The sequence below is a fragment of the Aedes aegypti genome, chromosome 2 (assembly GCF_002204515.2).
Source record: "Aedes aegypti strain LVP_AGWG chromosome 2, AaegL5.0 Primary Assembly, whole genome shotgun sequence".
Lineage (NCBI taxonomy): Eukaryota > Metazoa > Arthropoda > Insecta > Diptera > Culicidae > Aedes > Aedes aegypti.
Window position 1 is genome coordinate 388848014 of NC_035108.1, and position 22086 is coordinate 388870099.

At 35.7% G+C, this 22086-nt stretch overlaps 1 protein-coding gene across 2 annotated transcripts in view; it reads right to left on the reverse strand.

The window, feature by feature from the left end:
* LOC5577431 overlaps nt 1-21696 on the reverse strand; it is a 193494-nt gene extending 171798 nt beyond the window's left edge. Inside the window, exon 1 of one of the 2 annotated variants that reach the window (XM_001663309.2) lies at nt 20465-21696. The gene's annotated coding sequence lies outside the window, so the exon portion shown is untranslated. The remainder of the gene's footprint in view (nt 1-20464) is intronic. The other variant, XM_021846967.1, reaches the window with a different exon arrangement.
* Between the last annotated feature and the right edge of the window lie 390 nt (nt 21697-22086).

The window sequence follows — 22086 nt, forward strand, 5'->3', positions numbered from 1 at the left end:
CTATTATTATGTTTTAGTTAAAATGAATTCAAATCAGATTTTGAAATTATAACTGACTTTCTTTTAATTGTTTCATATCTACCTAAACCAACTCATAATCCTTCTAAAAAAAACAATACAAAACGAACAAAATTTGATAATTGAAACAAATTTTGATTGATAGATTTGTGACACAATTTTGTTGCAATTCACTGCTCGGGAACCCATCAGGCAGAGTCAGTCAGTGGTGGCAAAGTATCGTTTGCCTTTACTTGTCGGGAGGAACTAGAGTACACACAACATATACCGTGTGCACAAACAGTATCTACCTACTACATTATAAGTTCAAAGACGGGGCTCACCATTTGCATGCTTATATTACGTGCAAATAGAATTTCTTTGCATGGTTCGTTATGTAGTTCAACGAGAATCCTCTTTTGCACATCGCCACCGACTTCGGTCTCGCACATGGATTTGAAAGGCTTTAGAAAAGGCACACCTAGCGTCGTCTTGCAACCGATCATACTTCACCGCATATTTGCACAGCAGCCAGCGTTCCAGTTCTTGCCTATAATAAGTAAAAAAACGGAAAAAGAGAAAATATGCATGTAGGCCATGGCTATAAAATTGGATGCATTTTCATTTCCTTTCTACAGCAGGAACAGGAATTCAACAGATTAATAAGATTAGGATACAACAGTTCCCTTTTTCTCATCGACCATAAACTGGCCATTTCTATTGAATTGAATTTCTTTTGCAATGAAACGATACGTGTAGTATCTAGAAATCACGTAATTGCAAAAAAGGTAGAGTTGAAGTTAATAAGCTCAAAACACATAAGTTCTGCAGAGTGACTTTATAACGTTTCGTTAAACAACAAGTAATGAGTAATTTTCGTTGCGATAGGCCCACTATTTACACTTGGTCTTACAAAATGTTCAAATTTATGCTCATTCGAAAGTTCCTGAGCATGATCATGAGAGCATGGATGACCGCTTCGTAGTTGCATTTTTGATGGACCAGAACAATCGAAGTTGCACAGAGATTGAATTACTGAAGCGTGGGATTAACTAACCATTCTCAATGTGCACAAATCAAGAGTTCAAAGTCAAAAACGGTGTCGGCCACGCCCAATGCGGTCATCGGGGAAAGGAAGGAATGTTAGTCAAACAACCATTCAACGATTGAACTATCGAACGGTTGAACGATTGAACGTTTGATTGATTGAACGATTGAACTATTGAACGATAGAAAGATTGAACGATTGAACGTTTGAACGATTGAACGATTGAACGATTGAACGATTGAACGATTGAACGATTGAACGATTGAACGATTGAACGATTGAACGATTGGACGATTGAACGATTGAACGATTGAACGATTGAACGATTGAACGATTGAACGATTGAACGATTGAACGATTGAACGATTGAACGATTGAACGATTGAACGATTGAACGATTGAACGATTGAACTATCGAACGGTTGAACGATTGAACGTTTGATTGATTGAACGATTGAACTATTGAACGATAGAAAGATTGAACGATTGAACGTTTGAACGATTGAACGATTGAACGATTGAACGATTGAACGATGACGATTGAACGATTGAACGATTGAACGATTGAACGATTGAACGATTGAACGATTGAACGATTGAACGATTGAACGATTGAACGATTGAACGATTGAACGATTGAACGATTGAACGATTGAACGATTGAACGATTGAACGATTGAACGATTGAACGATTGAACGATTGAACGATTGAACGATTGAACGTTGAACGATTGAACGATTGAACGATTGAACGATTGAACGATTGAACGATTGAACGATTGAACGATTGAACGATTGAACGATTGAACGATTGAACGATTGAACGATTGAACGATTGAACGATTGAACGATTGAACGATTGAACGATTGAACGATTGAACGATTGAACGATTGAACGATTGAACGATTGAACGATTGAACGATTGAACGATTGAACGATTGAACGATTGAACGATTGAACGATTGAACGATTGAACGATTGAACGATTGAACGATTGAACGATTGAACGATTGAACGATTGAACGCTTGAACGGTTGAACGATTGAACGATTGAACGATTGAACGATTGAACGATTGAACGATTGAACGATTGAACGATTGAACGATTGAACGATTGAACGATTGAACGATTGAACGATTGAACGATTGAACGATTGAACGATTGAACGATTGAACGATTGAACGATTGAACGATTGAACGATTGAACGATTGAACGATTGAACAATTGAACGATTGAACGATTGAACGATTGAACGATTGAACGATTGAACGATTGAACGATTGAACGATTGAATGATTGAATGATTGAACGATTGAACGATTGAACGATTGATCGATTGAACGATTGAACGATTGAACGATTGAACGATTGAGCGAGTGAACGATCGAACCATTGAACGATTCAATGATTAAACGATTGAACATTTGAATTATGCTCATTCGAAAGTCCTAAACTGCAACAGGTCAAATGGTGGACCCCTTTAGTTATAATCAAGGGGTGGTACATCCTACTGATCTTGAGCTAGATCATGAGTTGCTTTTGAGCAACTCAGAGCAACTCGACTCGTTCGTCGTTCTGTGCTGAGCAACCGTAAGTGTTGAGTTGTTTGTTTTGCAATAAAAAGTTTTCGTAAAGTGTCGTATGCAACTGGTAATCCTCAACAGAGATATTTTGCTGAATGAAAACATTTTCTTTCAGCTTTTCCCAAATAATATATGGGCTTGACGTAAAAGTACGCAGATGTAAATGTACTGGTACAAAAGTGCATGCAGTGAATTTGATTTTAAAATGACATGCAGCAGGTGAATTCGTCGGCTTGGGGGAACCTTTAATCTATTATTTAGTATAAGAAAGTGTTACATTTAATATATTGTGTTGATTCAAAGTGTGTAGATGCTTCGAATACCGGACACCGGCCTTACATCACCCAAAAAAATCTTTAACAACTTCTATGCATGGAGAATGTAGAAGTATTATGGTTTGTAGTCGAAAAAAACCGGAATTTGGACCAAAAACACCGTGGAAAAGGCCAGTGTTCGGCTTTCGAAGCGTCCGGCAAATCGATGCAGCAAATTAAATTAAGCAGCAATCCCAGACAACCGAAATAAACGTATAACGAAATCACCTGGCGGCTGTGTACGTGCAACTTTTCACTTATAAGATGTCGCGATATACGTGCATATACTATGTGATAATTAACAGCATACTATGCGAGTGTATAAAATTTCTACCGAATTACCATGTGATCTTATGCGATTTAATTTATGATAACAAATGTTGGTTTGACAGCTGCTACGGATTGATTCGACTTACTTAGTACGAGTGTACGAGACCAAACAAAGTGTACAAATGAACTCAGAAAAAAAGCGTTTTATGCGAGGAAACTCATCAATCTGACGATTTTATTCACCGTGTTTTGCGGGTTTGATGTAATTTGTATGAATAAACGAGTTATTTCGTAAACTTTGATGCGACTTTTGGTTGTCTGGGATATCCTTCATTAGTAATATATTCCATCTCTTTGTAAAATCCCAATATCCATGGAAAATTCATAAACTAACAATGCCGACGAAATCACTAGGACTAGTCCCATCATTTGAATTGCATCTGACATTCTTGAACATTTTGACAATGAATCCCCTTTATCGTAACGACAATCTATAAACCCCAAACATCCATCCTAGGGAAAAGAGATTTGTTGATTTCTGAGCAAATGGGAGTAACTCAGAGTTTGCTCGATGCGCATAGCCTGCTCAGAGCAAAGCTGTCTTCCCTTTGGTTATAATTAAAACTGTTTTTGAATGCCCCTCGATTTTCGACAATTCTTGTATCACTCAAACTGCCATAACTAAGAAATTTCCTCAAAAACCCCTTCTCAGTTAGATGAATCCGGATAGAGAAAATATGGGTGCTTAATTTTCAAAAATAAAATCATTTGGCAGCCATATTAAATTTAGTCGCCATACTGAACTTTATCGGAAAAATTAACAAAATGTATCTTCATCTAGTACTTTCTGCCGACGGAAGTTTTGAAACGTCCTAAAGCAAATTTACTTCTCAGTGCTATTAAAACGTTACTTTTCAGTGCAACTTTTTATATCTATTGATGCCAATAAAATCCTTGTTTGAACCTGTGCCTTCGATTTTTCGTTGAGCCCGTTGGCAAAAGCTTAATAGTAAGAAGGTCACATCCAAATGTTTACTTGATATTATTACTATCACGAACTAAAAGAAGGATGAATCTCTGAACTTTCTTCTAAAAAATAAGATCATATAATATAAATAATATATAATATAATAGAGATCAAATCTTATGAATAGGTGAGTTCAATTTACTTGCAAAAAATGTTGATAATCGTTTAATTTAGTTCTACCACATTTTGACGGTAGTGTTGCCTAATACAAAAAACCTAGGTATCAGAAATGATTGAAATGTTTAAAATTATAACTTATAAAGGAAATAAAGTCAATTTGTATAATCCTTATTTACATCAAAATACAAACCAAGAAATTACCCATTTTAGTGTTCTATAAGTCCAATTAAGTAATCAACACATAACACCAGTGAGTCACACCCTCACACCAGATGCCAATCGTCCAACAAGTACCTTGGTCAAAGTCCCCCAAGCAAAACCACACCTCGGCTCAGCTGTTTTCCAATTCCTCTTAGGTTCACCCCAGAGTCGCCACAGCATCCGATTTCACAAAACTGATGGCTGGACTGGCGCGCGCACTCACACACCCATGGCCACGTGATCGCATTTAAAAACAAACTCTCCAGTCCAGACCTCCACCTCCGGTACAATTACGAGAAAGAGAGAAACACGAAAAAAACTCACAAACTGTGCGACAAAAAAACGATCATCGTAGCTGCCGTGCGGATCCCAGAGACCAAGACTCCAACACGCAGACAGCTCCTCGTTCAAGATTTTGATGTTTTCTTGTGGTCCGGATCTCTGCGCGACCAGGGACCACAAACCAACCACTGGTCGGTCCAGTGCCCACAGTATTGGGCAATAAATTTGCAACTTTATCGATTTTCCATACAAAATGTTCAACTTTGGTAAGTTTGATCTCTGATTTTTAATCACGTCAGTTATTGAAATTTGATAATAAATCTTCGAACTGTTTAGTGGAATACCTATAAGTAAATGAAAAACCTAATTTAGTACTATACCATTTAATTCCACTAGAGTTTGTATCCTTTGACAGATACGCGTATTTCGACCTTAACTCGTGGGCTTCGTAGCCGTGCGGTTAGTGTCACCGAGGCATTTAGCCGCATCGTGCTAAGGAGTGTGGGTTCGATTCCCGCCTCAGGCCGAAAAACTTTTCGAGAGGAATGTTTTCCGACTGTGCCACTGGGCGTTGCATGCTAGTCCGTTGTCTAGTGTGGTGCTTCCTTCAAAGGGCAACTAGCCCACTGGAAGCATTAACGTGTAGTGTCTTTTTTATTTTTTTAACTGTAAGACCATCTTCAGTGTGTCTTCTAGTGGAATTAAATGGTATAGTACAAAATTTGGTTTTTCAATTACTTATTGAAATTTGTCAAAAAATAATTCTATTGAAATCGTTATATTTGAAGGAATTTTGGCTTGCAGTCTTTAATCCTTAATTAAAACAGTGTTTTTCTACTGTCCGACGTTTCGGCAACTGTATTTTGCCTTCTTCAATGGGAAAACTGAAAATTTGTTGTTACATAATAGATAGTTTACATAGTTCTTGTCTTGTGCTGTACTTACTAGTGATCTGTTTATCGTCAATAATGTCTGTCTTAACATATGTCCGTCAATCTGTCGTATTCGTATCACTGTTTTGTTAAGGAATGGTTTAAAATATGAATATAATATAACAACATAATTATTGTACTAACGTGTCATTGAATAAATTTTACTAATTTTGGTCTATCACTGTTGGTTCTAGGTGCACTCTGTTCTGTTTACTGTGGGGTTCTGTTAGTTTGCCTATGTCTATTGTTGTGTTGTGACTGTGTATGTATTTTATTTATAATTTCGGTGTAATTTGTGTTGAGTCCTTCTGTATCTGTTCGTTTGTTTACATTTGTTTCTTCGTTGTGTATCCAGATCATCTCTAAGAATGGTAATGTACTTTTCTTGTGTGTTTCGTCTATTATTGTTGGATTGGTGAGATTAAATCTATGTTCATAGTCAATACAATGAGCGATGAGGGCTGTTTTCTCCCTGAGAGCGGTCACTGTTTCATCTGCGTATGAGTGTCCAGTTGTGAGTAGTCTCTCAAGTTTGTTTTGGTCACTTTGATGACCACACATTCTTGTTTTCAGGAGATTACTCGTCATTCCTGTGTAGGTGCCATCGCAGTCTTTGCACTGCAGACGGTATACTACGTTGTGTCGGTGGTTCATTGGCAAGGGATCTTTGATGCGTGTGTACAGGTTACTGATCGTGTTGTTGTTTCTTGCTGTTACGGATATGTCGGGGTAGTTCTTTTTTATTAGTTTGATGATTCTGGGTGTTAGTGTTGCGATGTATGGTAATGATCTGTATACGGTTTCAATGTTGCTGTATTCCGTAGAGGTGACGGTATCATTTCGCTGGGTGCTGTTTGCTCGGGCTAGACAGGGAAATCGTTATAGTTAACATTCCATCTTCAGTGGAAAATTCTAGTTAGACATGAATCGCATCACCAATCATATATCCTTACCTTATCACACTAACCCACTATCCTTTCCATGACAACTGTGGAGATGCAGAGGTATACTCGATCTCTAGTAACTAACATTCCTTCCCTTCCTCGATTACCGTAAGGACGTGGACGGCGCCATTATTCTGTTTTAAATAATGTTTGTTCTCGATTTGTGTACATTGAGAATGGTAAGTTAATCCCAAGCCTCATTCATTGGATCTGTGTGCAACTTCGATTGTTCTGATCAATCACGGAGTAGCAACTACGAATTCTCGCATAACTTATGATCTCGTCCTAAAAGCCATTGGTAACCGAGTGTGTAGCTCCTTGTTTCTAAGCAAATGAATGGAGTAGAATAAAAACTATCACCACTGGGAGATAGAGGAAGTTCTTCTCTTCATCGTAGCATTGTTGAATAACGTGTAAATCCATTCGTTTGCTCGGTAACAGCAAGCTACACACTCGGTTACCAATGGCTTTTAGGGCGAGATCTCAAGTTATGCGAGAATTGTTCTGTTATCTATGCTCATGGTCATGCTCAAAATAGAAAAGGTCGCAAATGTATTGTCCAATACTGTATACCTAGCGCCAGAACTGGTTTATTGCTCTCTGGCTGGCTGCATGCTGCTTCGCGCTGGGCCATTACCTACCTATAGCAGTAGAGAGCGCGTAGGTAAGTGCAAAAGTTTAAAGTCGTGGAAATGACGACGGCGACGACGATAAAGATCTGTTTGTGAGGGTTGGAAGGAATTCGGCTGTTCGTGTGGGTTTACGTGGCGGCGGGTCTTGGGTTTGTATGCGCAGGACAGTGTTTATGAAAGTTAGTCCGGTTGCCACTGGTCACACGAAACGTTCAACGCTTTATTGGCGGCTAATTCATGCAAACTTATGGAGAACAAACTTTTACTGTTAAATAAATTATGATACACTCAAATGTGGAAATATACTAAAATTATAAATTCTATACTTCGATCTACAAACCATACCTTTATTATAAGTTTACTAAGCAAATTGTACATTAGGGCGATTCAGATTTTTTTCTAAAATTCTTTGAAAATCCAATCTCCCATATCTTTTATACTACAGTCGACTCTCCACATCTCGATGTTCTACATCTCGATATCTCTCCATATGTCGATGATTTCATAAATCCCCTCAGTCTGCATACATTTTCACTCTCCATATCTCGATATCCTCCTTATCTCGATATCTCCATATCTCGATGTGATTCTGTTGATTTTTCGTTCTCAATTTTTCCTCCGTATGTCGATATGACCAATGTCGAAGGTTACTAGACCAAAGTTTTGGGATTCAAAACAAATTAAGAGCGCAAACTGACGTTTGTTTGTGTTTTACTTTCTTGGCAACGGAGTGTTTTTCAATCTAGTATTTTTTAAAATTTTGTTCTTTGTCTCGATCTCTCCCTATCTCGATGGTCCCTTCGATATCGAGATGTGGAGAGGCGACTGTATCATAACCATAAAAATAGTATACTGCGAAATTTTAAGTTTTTTCGGTGGTGATTAGAAGGTGACCTAAAGACAATGTAGGTTTATATGGCAATTATTATGGAGAAATTTTGAAAATGTTCCGAACACGTTAGTACTGTAATATAAGTAAAAACTTATCATAGCATAGTGAAAACTCTTTCCTCAAAACTTTATGAAGAAAAAAATCCTTCCGAGCTAATTCTGTTTGTGTTTTTTGTAGATATTTGCAAGGCTATACTCCCATATGAAGTTACAAAATAGCAAATAAACTCACCTATCTGTCGGACTGAATTGCTCTCTCCAGTTAATTTATTTATTATGGTTTGAATAATGAGTTTTTACTATATGATGATAATTGTGTACTTATATTCCAGTACTAACGTATTTGGAACATTTTTCAAAAGTTCTTCGAAACTATATAAACCTCGTTAGGCCACCTTTAAATCACCCTCGAAAAAGTTAAAAAAAAATCACAGAAAACTATTTTTATAGTAAAGTAGATATGGGAGATAGCATTTTCAAACTTTTTTAAATTTTTGAACCACCCCATTGTGCATAACCTCTCCAAAATTCTAAATATCTATGTATACATCTACAATGCTTCAGCATGAGAACCCACGCAGTACTAAAAAATGTACCGAAACAGTTGTTTCTGCATTTTATTGATCAATCAAATAATAATACTCTGTTCGTCTAAGTTTTGACCCAACTGCAATTCGATCTGAAACCAACAAAAAATACGACGAATTAGAATGATAGGGGAAGTTGCATGAAATATAATGCCATACAGGATTAAGGGTGAATGATAAAAAAAAATGTATCCGTAGATAACACTGCCCCCGTATATCATAAAAAGCGTAATAAACCTTCTCGTGTGACAGCTCCGTGTATGCATTTGTTTACAACTGCCGAAAAGCGGTGTAAAATGCAAAACTGTTATTTTCGAAGAAGAAGAACTGTCAAACAGCGAAAAAGAAGGACTGTCAAACGTCGATCCCTGGAATCCCAAGAATTTTACTGAGATTCTAAAACTTAACACTGAATTCTCAAAATTTCAACACCACCACCCCGGTGGAGAAGTACTACAATATTTTCAGGAATTTTTACCAAAATGTATAATCAATATCATTTAAACATTAGCTACAGGTGTGTAGAAACTTTCAATAGTACGTAATACAAGCTCAGAAGATTTCTTAAAACTTCATACTTTTTGATTCCATAATAAAACTATTTGAGGATTAAATGAGATTCAGGCATTAAAACAAAAACTTGTTCGGACTTTCAAAACAGACTTTCCAGAAAGGATTTTGAAGTATTGTAGAGTAAATGAAAAAAAAATGATAACTATTTTAAAGTACAAATATGGAGATAAACCAGTTCAATTATCTTTGAACATGAAATTATTTGAAAGAATATGACAGATTTTAACTGGAAAATTGAAACAATCCCCCCTAGCATGTAATATAATCAACTGTTTTGCAATCGAAACTGACAAATAATAAGATTGCAAAAAAAAAGTCAAAGAATTTCTTCAAATAAGCCTGGAAAACCTACAAGAACTTCTGCGAGAACACCTTCTTGGTTCAGAGATTCCTTCAGGTATACTTTAGGAAAACCTGCAACCAAGGATTCTTCCAGAATTCATGCCAATGGTTTCTCCAGAAATTCTACTAGGAACAAATACTAGTACAGTGGATTCTCCACATCTCGACATCGGGACTATCGAGATAGAGAGATATCGAGAAATAGAACATATTTTTGATGAATACTAGATTGAAAATCACGCCGTTATCATGAAAATTAAAAGCAAACAGACGTCATTTAGTCTTCGCAAATTGTTTTGAATCCCTAAAATCTAAAAAAAAAATTGATAATGAGCGTATCGAAACACAGAGAGAAAATCGGGAATGAAAATCACATCGAGATAGGGAGATATCGAGAAAGAGAGGATATCGAGATATGAAGAGTGAAAATGTATGCAGAATGAAGGAACCTAAAAAATCATCGACATAGGGAGAGATATTGAGACGTAGAACATCGAGATGTGGAGAGTCGACTGTATATTTAAACGGGTTTTCATTGGTCGTGATTAGCAGAATAAATATAATATTACAATTTTATTCGAAGTTGGTTTATATGGTTGTTTGCAACTTCTAGACAGAGTTTTGAATGAGAAGATCAATAAAAGTTGGAGTTACGCTCGTTTGGAAGGGTGTTCAGTAAAAGCTCTAATTTTAAATAGATTAATTAGTCATTCTAATACCGTCAAGCATGTTCAAATGTTTTCAATGTTACATTGCACCAACCTGCCGCAGAAGTATTTCACAATCAACTAATTTTTGCTTAGGCTCAAGTACTATAAGGCATTACGGAGCTAATTTTATCGTGTAACCAAATTAGTTTTTGTAGCACAATACCCGGGTAGAGGTGAATAACAAAATAATGGTAAAATAAGAACAAATTTTGCTATCATATCCAGTTTAACCATTATTATGTTATTAATATATTACATTAAATATCTCATCAATAGCAAAACATACTATCATAGCAAAATTTGTTATTGATATGTTATACTTGAAATTCATGCAATAACTAATCAATAACAAAATATACTATCATGGTAAAATTTGTTATTTGTACAAAAATACTAAAAAACATTAAATATCTAAAGAATAACAAAAATCGCCATCATAGTAAAATATGTCATTATTTTGATATTTGAAAACTTTATTTAAATAATTTATGAGAACAAACCAATATCAAATTTTGCCATAATAGCTCGTTTTACTGTTTATATGATATTCATTAAAGATTCAAAAAGCAAAAGTTTTTTAGCAAGAGAGCTAAAAGTTTATTTTTTAATCATGCTAAATTTATATATTAAAGTCAAATAACTAAAAGTATCGTTATTTTGATCTACTCGTGAATAGCTTATTTAGTTATTATTTTGTTATCAATATCAAAATAATAACATATTTTGTTATTTACGGTTGCTTATATTTTTGCTATTATTTTGTTATTACAATGGCAAAATATGTTATTATTTAGTTATTATGCCATACAAACTTAGTTATTATTTTTGTTATTTTATCTCTTATTTCAAACAAACAAAGAACAAATTTTGCTATTCAAACATTCTATTTTAATGGTAAATTTTGTTATTCTTTTGCTATTCTCCTCTACCCGGGTATTCTGACTAGATTGGTGAACCCATGTACTCACGATTGAGATTAACTCGTTGGTATATCGAAGTACAAGTACACGTAAAGGAATACTTTCGGACTTCAGTTTTCGGTTATGGGTAACAGTGTATGGAATAACATAAATTTAGCGACATAGAAAGCAGCAATATAAAATGGAAGAAAGTAATGCAAAGTTTAGAACATCTGTTATTGTTTTGTTAAATGGGATTCAAAATCGTAACACTTACAGAGCTTAATTTCAAATGTTTGTCTTCGTTTGTGAAGAGTTATATCAGCTGGTGAGTCTTAACTTCACAAACACAGTTTACGATCGAAAAAATAAAAGTTTACATAAAAATCTTCGGTTTGCGTAGGATTCAAAATATGTTGGGGTAGGAAGACCAGCAGGTTACCACATCCATGAAAAACTCTGTTTTTATCTTCTCAAGAGAGGTTTAATTTTTAGGGAAGATATATAAAGTTAAGCTCAGCTAGTGTTATGATTTTTAATTCAATGATACAAAATAATAACGGATTTTTTTTTGTTTCAATTTCTTTATAAGTATCATTCCAAACATTACATTCATTTCTTATATCTAGATGTTCTGTGTTAGACAACACTATCATTCTAATTTGGTTAAACAAATTTAAGATTTTATTGACATTTTGTTAACAACATATTACGTTTCATTTGCCGTAACAGTTCAGATTTTTTTACAGGTGAGTTGATTTCACCCAGCAAACCAGTGATCATATAAGGATGTTATTGTAAAATTGTATAAATATTCAGTTTGCGTTGTAATTGGATACGATGCAAAAGCCTATTGATTAGCGATTTAAAGATCATTGCATGGAGGCTTATTCCTACTTATTTTTTATTTTTTGCTTGTTAAAACAAAGTCATAGGGGGGTCCGTAGCCTTGAGGTAACGCTTTCGCTTCATAAGCGGAAGGTCATGGGTTCAATTCCCAGCCCCTCCACAAAAAAAAAACAGTCCAGCCACCAGAAGACGCCGCACGGAGGACCGTGCTTTGGGGGAGCACATCCATCCTCCGTCAGTATCAGATGGTGACTGAGACAAACTGAACCTCTTCGTAGGCAACTAGCCTCAAACGACTTAGGAACACGGCAAAATGAACCACCGCAAGAGCAAAGGACTAAGGCTTATGGAAATCGATTGGACTGAACAGCAGAGCTCTCTCCTACCTGCTCGGCGTGAGAGTAGAAGAGAGTGAAAGCAGATGTAAATATAGATTAGTCAAAAATAGATCTGTATCGGTATAGTAGATACAGATGAACTGATTCCGGCACAGTAGTGGCCACGAGCACGGAGTGCCTTGAAAAAAAAAGAAAAAAAAAACAAAGTCACATAAAATACAAAACATTATTACATACGAATTCACAGAAATCACCAAACGAATTCTTACGAAGTTGTATTTACTACATTGAATTTTGGGGAATATACATATATGGCCTCCACTTTTGTACACATAGAGGGAATCTATGCATTTTCAACAATCTTTCATTTCGGAATAAGCGTTCACTTTCCTGAGCTGAATCTCAGTTATGTGAACAAATTTGTTGGCTGAGTACCTGCTTATAAGAGAAAAAAACACGTTTTCAATTTACTAAATAATAACGAATATTTCTTACATTTCTTAAGCGAATTTCAAGTATTCAAGCTTTCTCTTCACGAGTTAGCTTGAGAATAGGTTGATTGATTTGTCCAATTCTTTTAGGGGCGGTCCACGTAACACGTAAGACAATTTTGACGGTTTTTCAACACCCCTCCCCCGTGCTAAGATTTTTTGTTTGAAAATTAAAAATAATATGAATGACGCGTAAGAAATCACAAACCCCCTCCCCCCTCTCCTCCCCCCATTACCCCTTACGTAATTAATGGACAGCCTCTTACTATTCTGGACAAACATTTCAAAAGGGCACATCGACATTGGTAAACATTGGCTTTGCAAGCTGCTGTTGAGCCCAATTCAACTCGATCACGCTCACCAATACCATTATCAGGAAGAGCTAACATTAATCTTTCTGCTAGTGGTGTTTGTTTGCGTGGGCGGATTAAAAAGGGCTCAACAGCAACGTTTCTAAAAAAAGGCTCAAGACCTCTTGGGCCCTTTTCAAATGTTTGTCCAGTATTGTATTTATCAAGGTCTCTTACATGTTTGTGTAATCGAAAAGACCGGGAAACCCATAGGTAAAATTCTAGATTTGTGGAAAATCTGAATGTAGTAACGTATGCTAGAAATGACCACAAAAGTATTGATAAGTTGGTCTACAGTGCCAATAAGTTTGCCCAATAATGCATTACTAAGCAATTGATGCTTAAGTTCTGGGGCAGGAAAAAGTTGGCCAGAAGAGCCGAGGGTGTAGCTTGTTCGACTGGAGCTCTTGAAAAAAAAAAATTGTGGTTGAAATGTGTAGACAATATGTTGTTTCTAACATTGCTATAAATTTCTGTAGTTATTTTTTTATAAATTCATGGAGAAAATTCAGACACATTTCAAAATAATATGTGGGAATATATTTGTAGATAAAAAAAATAAATTGCAATTCTATGCGATACCCCTGAGAAGATTCATATTGAGATTTTTTTTAAGGAAACCATAGAGGAATTCTGTGCTCACCGCATCAAAACAAAGGCACCACTGTATATGGGATTTAACATTGTGACAGCATTGGTGGCGCTATCTATGCTTTCCATAGCGGCCGTTTTGGTTATTTTAATGATCCATTAAATTATCATTTGGGGATTTTTTTTTATTATCGGACAATTTGGGCCGGAGGTTCTCCGATTTGCATGAAATTTTCACCAGAGGTAGAGCTCGTGGATACATGACCAAAAGTGAAATTCAAAAAAATTATAGTGGCCTATTTTCCCGGAAAACTCTAGATGAATTTTCACGATTTCTCTATATACCTCAAACTTTGAAAATTCATATCTCCTGAACTATGCATCGTAGAACAAAAGTTTTTTAGTGAAATCGAAAGGAAATTTTTTCAGCAATCTATTAAAAATATAAAAAGAAAAACATTTCTCGGAAAATTTTTCACCATGGAGAAAATTGTCAGAAAAATAGCGAAAAAACTATCGTCTGTATCAAGAAAAATTTTCAAAAAAATATTTTTTGTTTTATCAATCCACACCCTAACCCCCTAATCAATCCATAAATTTCCTTTCGATTTCACTAAAAAACTTTTGTTCTACGATGCATAGTTCAGGAGATATGAATTTTCAAAGTTTGAGGTATATAGAGAAATCGTGAAAATTCATCTAGAGTTTTCCGGGAAAATAGGCCACTATAATTTTTTTGAATTTCACTTTTGGTCATGTATCCACGAGCTTTACCTCTGGTGAAAATTTCATGCAAATCGGAGAACCTCCGGCCCAAACCTGTCCGATAATTTAAAAAAATGCCCATTTGTTAAGCACCGTAAACCAGTGGCAAATTGATCACTTCTTTAAATTTTTTTTGTTATATTGTCCTTTGGAATTGAAATATTGTAAACTTAATTTTGACAAAACCAATGCTTTGTTGATCTTTTTCAGTGTCCGTAATTGAATTGAATTGAATATATCATAAAACCAGCTATAATATTAAAAATTGAAAATGACCCACTGAGGTGAAATTGATAAAAAGATATTAAAACAAGTTTCAGAATAAAATGTTTCCTTATCTACTAAATTTGAATCCCCTTATTCAGAAAATGACGTAAAACAATATACAACTCGTGTAGTTGAGTTGCAAAATTAAACTTTGAAAACCAGTATGATGCGCCTAAATGTATACTATTTAATTTGAAATGAACACGTGTTTTGAGGATAATCGGTTTTATGATTAAAAACTATGCTTGTTATGCTGTATTAGTTCACATTTTGGGTTGCAAAACCAATCGTACACACAAAGTTTTCATATAGGCTTATCATCAGAAGATTCTTTAGTACTGTCTTTTCCAGTTGTATTGATTAAACCTCAAAAAATTGTGAATATTCCTGTGAAACACTAACCTTATAAAAAACATTGTTTTAAACTAGCATTTGACATCTAGACATCTGGACTAGAAAACATGGAATGTCTTTGAAGCATTCCATGACGCTCAGCATTCTTGGAGGAATTGCAGTCCTGTATCGAGCTGATCAAATTTTCCCCAGTGATCAATTTGATCCCGGGTTATAGTAGCACATTTTAGAAGAATTCTGAAAGAAATTTATGAACAAAATCAAATTCATTGTGAGGACTCCTGGTGATATCACTGAAAGAATGCTGGGAACTCCCGGAAAATTCGTCAATGAATTTATGGTCAATATTCTTAAAATATTTGAGAAGTGTTCACACGAAATTTTATTACTTTTTACAGGATATAATCAAAACACTACGTCAAAGAATAAATGCAGTAGCACAACCAGGATATGACTCTAGGGGGGTTTTGTGAACTTGAACCTTGGATAGATGTAATAATTTTCGAGAAGAAAAATTTAAAAATGTTGCTGGATTAACATTAAAGGAATAACATAACACCATATGCAAACTTAAGTTTTTTTGTTCACTCTTATATTTTTTATAAAAAAAAATACAATTCTACTCAAAGAAAATCTGTTACACCTGGTGAAGTTTTCCAAAAGTTTTCCGAAATACGTTTTTTGAGTATGGAAAAATCTTCGGGTTCCAAAGAACATTTCATTCTGTTCAAACATTGTTATAGATTGAACGTTTTAAATATGAATGATTAAGGTGAAGATGAATCGAAGCCAAGCTTCAAATTTTCAAGAGCACGGATCTGGAGAACCAAACATCCGTTTAAGCTGAAAACTTAATCGATTGGTCACCACCAGCGACTGACCAATCGATTAAGTTTTCAGCTTATACGGATGTTTGGTTCTCCAGATCCGTGCTCTTGAAAATTAGAAGTTTGGCTTCGATTCATCTTCACCTTAAACGGGTTTACAATACTCTGATATCAATGTATTAATTTTTCACGAATGTCTTCAGGGGGTTCTTTACCTTTTCACTAAAGATTTTGCCTAGAATTTCACCTTATTTAGAGTTCTTCTATCTTAAAGAAATTTCACGAATAATTCCTACATAGATTCCAGGAATTTTTTCTCAATAATGCATAAGAAAATCCCTAGAGGACGTTCGGCTGATGGAAATCCTGGCTACTCCCCTGGGCAATATTGTTTCTATCTATCATTCTAGTTTGACGGTAACTCACTAGAAACTGTTCACGAACAACATTCCACTTCAAAAGCAGAAACACATTGCAGCCTGCGATGCCCGCACTTCTTCTGCCTTCCCAAGGGTTAGTTCAATGGATCGTTAAAAGTGTTGAAAGAATACCGGCCGTCATTGTCGTCGGTTCAAAAATCCCATTCCCATTTGAATGAACTACAATTCACAAAGAACCCAGAAAAGAACCTTCTCGATATTTGTTGTTTCATTTTCCTATTTACGCAGGGTTCCGTATTTTCCCCTGCTACATCTTTCGGAAATTTAAACTGACGACGCACAATGAGCTTAAAACCATTCGGAGCTCTTGATTTCAGAAAGCTTTTTGTTAATTCATTTGCAAGTGCACGGCCCGTAAAGATCATGGTGAGTGCGGTAACCGGCTCGTACAAAGATCGACGACTTCCAAGTGGCTTTAAAAGGCCTTGCTCTATTCGTCGTTTGTTTTTGTGGCAGAACTAGCGGAAACTTAAGCCACCTGTACAAGGCTGAGCAGGCACATACCTACCTGTCAGTACTTTTGCCCGCAAATGCGATGTTGGAAAATTGAAAAGTGTGGAATCATCATGATTGAAGATTTCAACCGTTCAGTGCAGCTCGGAAACGGTACAGCTATTGAACGCTCTCTAGAGCGTAAGCACCAGGTTGAAGGCTTTATGGGTATCTATATAATTAATTAGAAGAAAATTTTTTGCCGCTTATCTCGTAAAACGGCTATAATCACGACTGTTATTCAACATCAAATCTGTGCATTTCTTGCTGAAAACAAACATTGGCTGTGATTATTTTGAATTAGCCTGGTTATTGTTTTTTACCGTAGAAGAAAATTGTTAAATATAGAAACTATTTTCACTTTTTGTGTCTTTATAGATATGCAAGTTTTTAGACTTTTCGTTAATAAAACTGCGGAACACGTTTTTGTTTCAAGCAACAAAATACCACTATTTACTTAATTGAAGGTTGCTGAATCCATTACCGTTTTCAAAAATATCATAGCACGTCTAGTTTTTGAGATATTTGCTGTTGAATATGCAAAATTTGACTATATCAGCCAACTTGTAAACAAGTTTGCCAGCTTGTATGGCATTTTATTTGCTTAACTCACCACATAATTCTAACTTCATGTGTATAACAATACCTATCAGCAAAGTTCATAATATTTTCGATGCCTAAAAGTTATTTTTGGTGATTCAGTAAAGTATTGTATTTTGTCATATAGGAGAAATATTGATTAAATAATAAAATAAGCCATTTTCATTGATTATTCGCGATTCTCCATCAATAAAAATAAGTAAGTGGAAATAAATATGATTGAAATATCAAGATCAAGATTCTTTAGTGAATCAAATATCAAGATTCTATGGTGAAAATTTAAAATATTAAAAATGAGGTTTTTGTGTAATTTAAAATTTAAGTTTTATTTTCATAAAAAATGGTAGTGTATATTTTTTTCTTGCAGTCCAAATGGTTCGCTGCAATTTTCTCATAGAACATTTTTCTCTAAAACCAACAGTTTCGAATTTTTCAATATATTGTATGCAAAAGCTTGTAGGCCATTTTCAAAAGTTATTCTTGAGTCAAAATAATAGATTTTTCTATGGAAAACGCTTATTCTACCATACCGAAAACATGTGCAAATCGTAGATGGTCGATTTCTGTGACCGATTTGACATGGAATTCGTCAATGACTCTCTATTGACTCATTCATAAAAGAAAAACTTAAAACTTAAAGGACCTAACCTTAGGCCAAGATACGCTAACAAAATTCTAGCCAATAAGAAGGCCCATGCCCATCATCATTGATTTGATGAATTTGGTGAGTTCGTTCCGTTCTCTTTAAATATTTGTATTTTTGTAATGAAGACCACAAGTCGATTGATCTTCTATAATTCCACTGAATTTATCGAAAAAAGATAGGTTTTCATCTCTTTCCAGAGAGCGTGAAAAGGCGCTTAAGCCTAGACTCTTGAGCCAGGGCACAAGGGAGAAATACCTGTGTCCCATCCCAGGAGAAGCAACTCATGGGGTTTGCATTAACATTCTTAGCAAAGCCACCCAACGGTATTATCGATCTCCCTGAAATGCAACGGTTGTTCCCGTTTCTTCCATTGAAAATTCAAACATTTGCGTTTATCATGTTATTCACACGTGGATAAACTGATCGCCGTAATATTTTGAATTGTCTCCGAACCGAAGTATGTACAGTGGACCTGGCCATTTTAATATTTGTGAAATATCACCGATATGCTGTAAATATTAAAGCTGACAAGAAAATGCTGGAAGAAATTCCGATATTTCCAGGATGCTTTTCAATATTGGCTGTGCAAGCACTTAGAATAGAATGGAAAAGCCAATGGATCTTTAGTGTAATGTCAACGATTTCTGAAAATAAATCCTGTGTTTCCTACTTAAATTTCCGGTTTTATTACTGATGACATTCTGGACGAGTGTCTTACTGAAATTCTAGGAAAACCTATTTTAGTGAGAACCTTACTGGATTACGATTTAAGTTATGCATAGAAGGATCTTCTCTCTATCGTAGCATTGTTAAATAACGTGAAAATCTATTGGTTTGCTCAATAACATCAAGCTACACACTCGGTTATCAACGGCTTTTAGGACAAGATCATAAGTTATGCGAGCAGCGTATCTATTTTTTTTTTTTTGCAAATTTTAAATTTACGTGGAAAATTGAACCAAATTCCAAATTGTTTTTAAATTTAAAAGTTAACTACAAACTATTTTGAAAACGCATTCAAATTAGAATATAAATATTTTTTGGATCACCGCTCTGTAAATTTCACTTCGGCATGAAATGTCATTCTGTAATTGTAATTGTCATTGTGGGAAGACATTGAAAACTTTTTTAATTAAACAAGATACGTAAATTAGGATTCACTTGAAACATAGTTAAATTGTGTTACGCTTAGAAAAATGAGTTCTTTTGTCATTTTTAGAAATTAATACGCAAAAATGTCTCTCAAATTTCTGGTATACATTCGTTTCCTGTCGATATTCAAAGACTTCCAAAATTCACTCACAAATTCCTTCAATATTTCACTAGGACTCTTTTGTTTTGAACTCCTGATTTCTAGATCAAAATTAATGCTTCTATAGTTAAAATTACGTTAGTTATCATTACTTTTAGTTTAACTTCAGCCGCGAATCCAAAATTTCATAAACTAATATAAAAGCCTAAATATTCGCTGCAGAACTCATAGCCATTCATTAAGATCATAAAGGTTGAAAATTTTCTCGATATGTCAACATAAAGTATATGTGTGCCTGCCGTATACGATGTACAATCGCAAAAATGATAAAAGATCACATGCATTTAAAAACAGTGAAAATATCAAAACCACCACGCTTCGTTGTTGCTTCGTATGAAAAGCACGATTTTCCACATATCTTGTACAATATGCATTAGCATGAAGTGATCTCTTGTCACAAATAGCGACTTTTACGATGAAGAACAATAAAAGCCTGATCTGGAATTTGCAAGAGCACATATCGGAAGGGCCAAACAACCGATCAAGCTAAAAATTTAGTGGTAAGCTTGATGGGCTCTTTGATTCTCTAGATTAGTACTCTTGAAAGTTCCACGTTACCCACCCTGATAATAATTGTTTTGACACTAATGTCAAAAATAAGTCAATGCAAATTTAAAATTTTACATTTTTCTGTTTAACAGCACAATTTTATTATTGAACAGCGACGTACTTATTTCAGCATTTTGCATAACTTATAATTGCAAATGAAGAATGATGTATACCCAACAGCACATAAAATTCGCATAAGCGACAAACCCCATAAAACATAAAAATAACAATTTCTTACCTTATGAAATGCTCTTTTTACGCAAACCGCTTTCCAGTAGAATCCAGTCCGTTTCCTTGCTTATAATTTTCGTCTGTTGTAAGCTGTTATTATTTTCGCTGCAATCGATGCCATTCTTCTTTGCCACTTCTGTTGGATGGTCACTTCTCACACAAACTGTTCCACACTTGAGACATTCACCGGAGACGTTAGCAGTAGTCGGTGTTGTTGTTCCCGTTGGCCGTACGTCTTCTTCACTGGCCACAAATGCACCGCCTAACCACACCACAACACTATGCTGCTCTTTCGTTTCGAATCGAGAAAAGAATCATCCAACCAAGACCACTGACTCCATTTAATGTCGTCGGTTATACCCCTTAGGTTACGTACTGCTATGCTAAGATGTAGCAAGATCACTGAACTGCTGCATTCTTATTTTCCGACGATTCATCCACGATCAATGGGCATTCCAGAGGCATGGTTGCATAAAATGATCTTGCAACTCCAAATCGTCGAAATCGATGCAAAACGCTCACACAAAAATTGAAACTTCCGAAAATTGTTTGCTTCGCTGCACACTTCTTCTACCCAAATTAAGGAATTATCTTTTCTGTTTTCACATCCATTTCACGGTGTGCATCATTCATTCGTACACTTGATCTTCACCGGCTGTTGGTTTCTCAATGAAACCCAAAAAACGAATCGCAAAAACACCCAAGTTTCCTTTTCCTGCTTATAAATTCACTTGACTACGCTCAGTTCGGAAATTCGCATCCGAGGACTAAACACGCGAACCAGCGAAAAAAAACCTTCGAAACGTTTCACTTTTCAGGTGGACACCTCACATTAAAAAAACCTGAACCCGACACTTTCACGCCATGAATTCAAACTGTTCTTCAATCCCAAAAGCGAGCTTGAAGTCTCGTTCTAAGTCACCTGTGTCCACTGCATGCACTGAAAGAACAGTTCTGTGAGCTCAGAGCTCCTAGACAGAGAGCTTTGTTATCGTTTCGATTAGAACAAGGCTCTTGGATGATGAGGGCACCTCGGATAGACGACGAATTGGAGTCACCTCCTGCGCGGTTCCGCACATGAATTCGAATGAAATCGTATATTTAGTTTCTTCTTTTCTCTGGCCTGCATTCCACAGAAAAGCGCTTTCTGCTCGTTGGCTCTGGCCAGGCTCCTGCTGGCAGTGGTGTTTGTACAATCGATCCGTCCCGTCCAAGCGAACGGGCTACGCTACGCAAACTGAACTGAAAAGCGAAGCGAGCTCGCCGTTCGTCGGGCTGTTGATGTTCGGAAACCTCCACACCAGTTGAGGTGTCTCGGCGAAGGTACGTGTAGGTAGGTGGTACAGTCACCCCACACATATGAATCACCCATAACTTATAAACCAGCTGATTTCAAAAGACAAAATTATAATACAATTCATCACAGAACATCACATAATCAAGAAAAAGGTACAGTATGGCCCATACAAAAATGCGAAATTCGTGTTTTATGGTATGTTTTGATTTGAAAAATAAAACCCATACAAGGGATTTATATTCGAAGCGCTGAAGACCTAAACATTGTTTTGCCTTTACTGATTATTCTGATAAACCGTGATTAAGGTTTTTATTTATGTGTGATATGCGGCT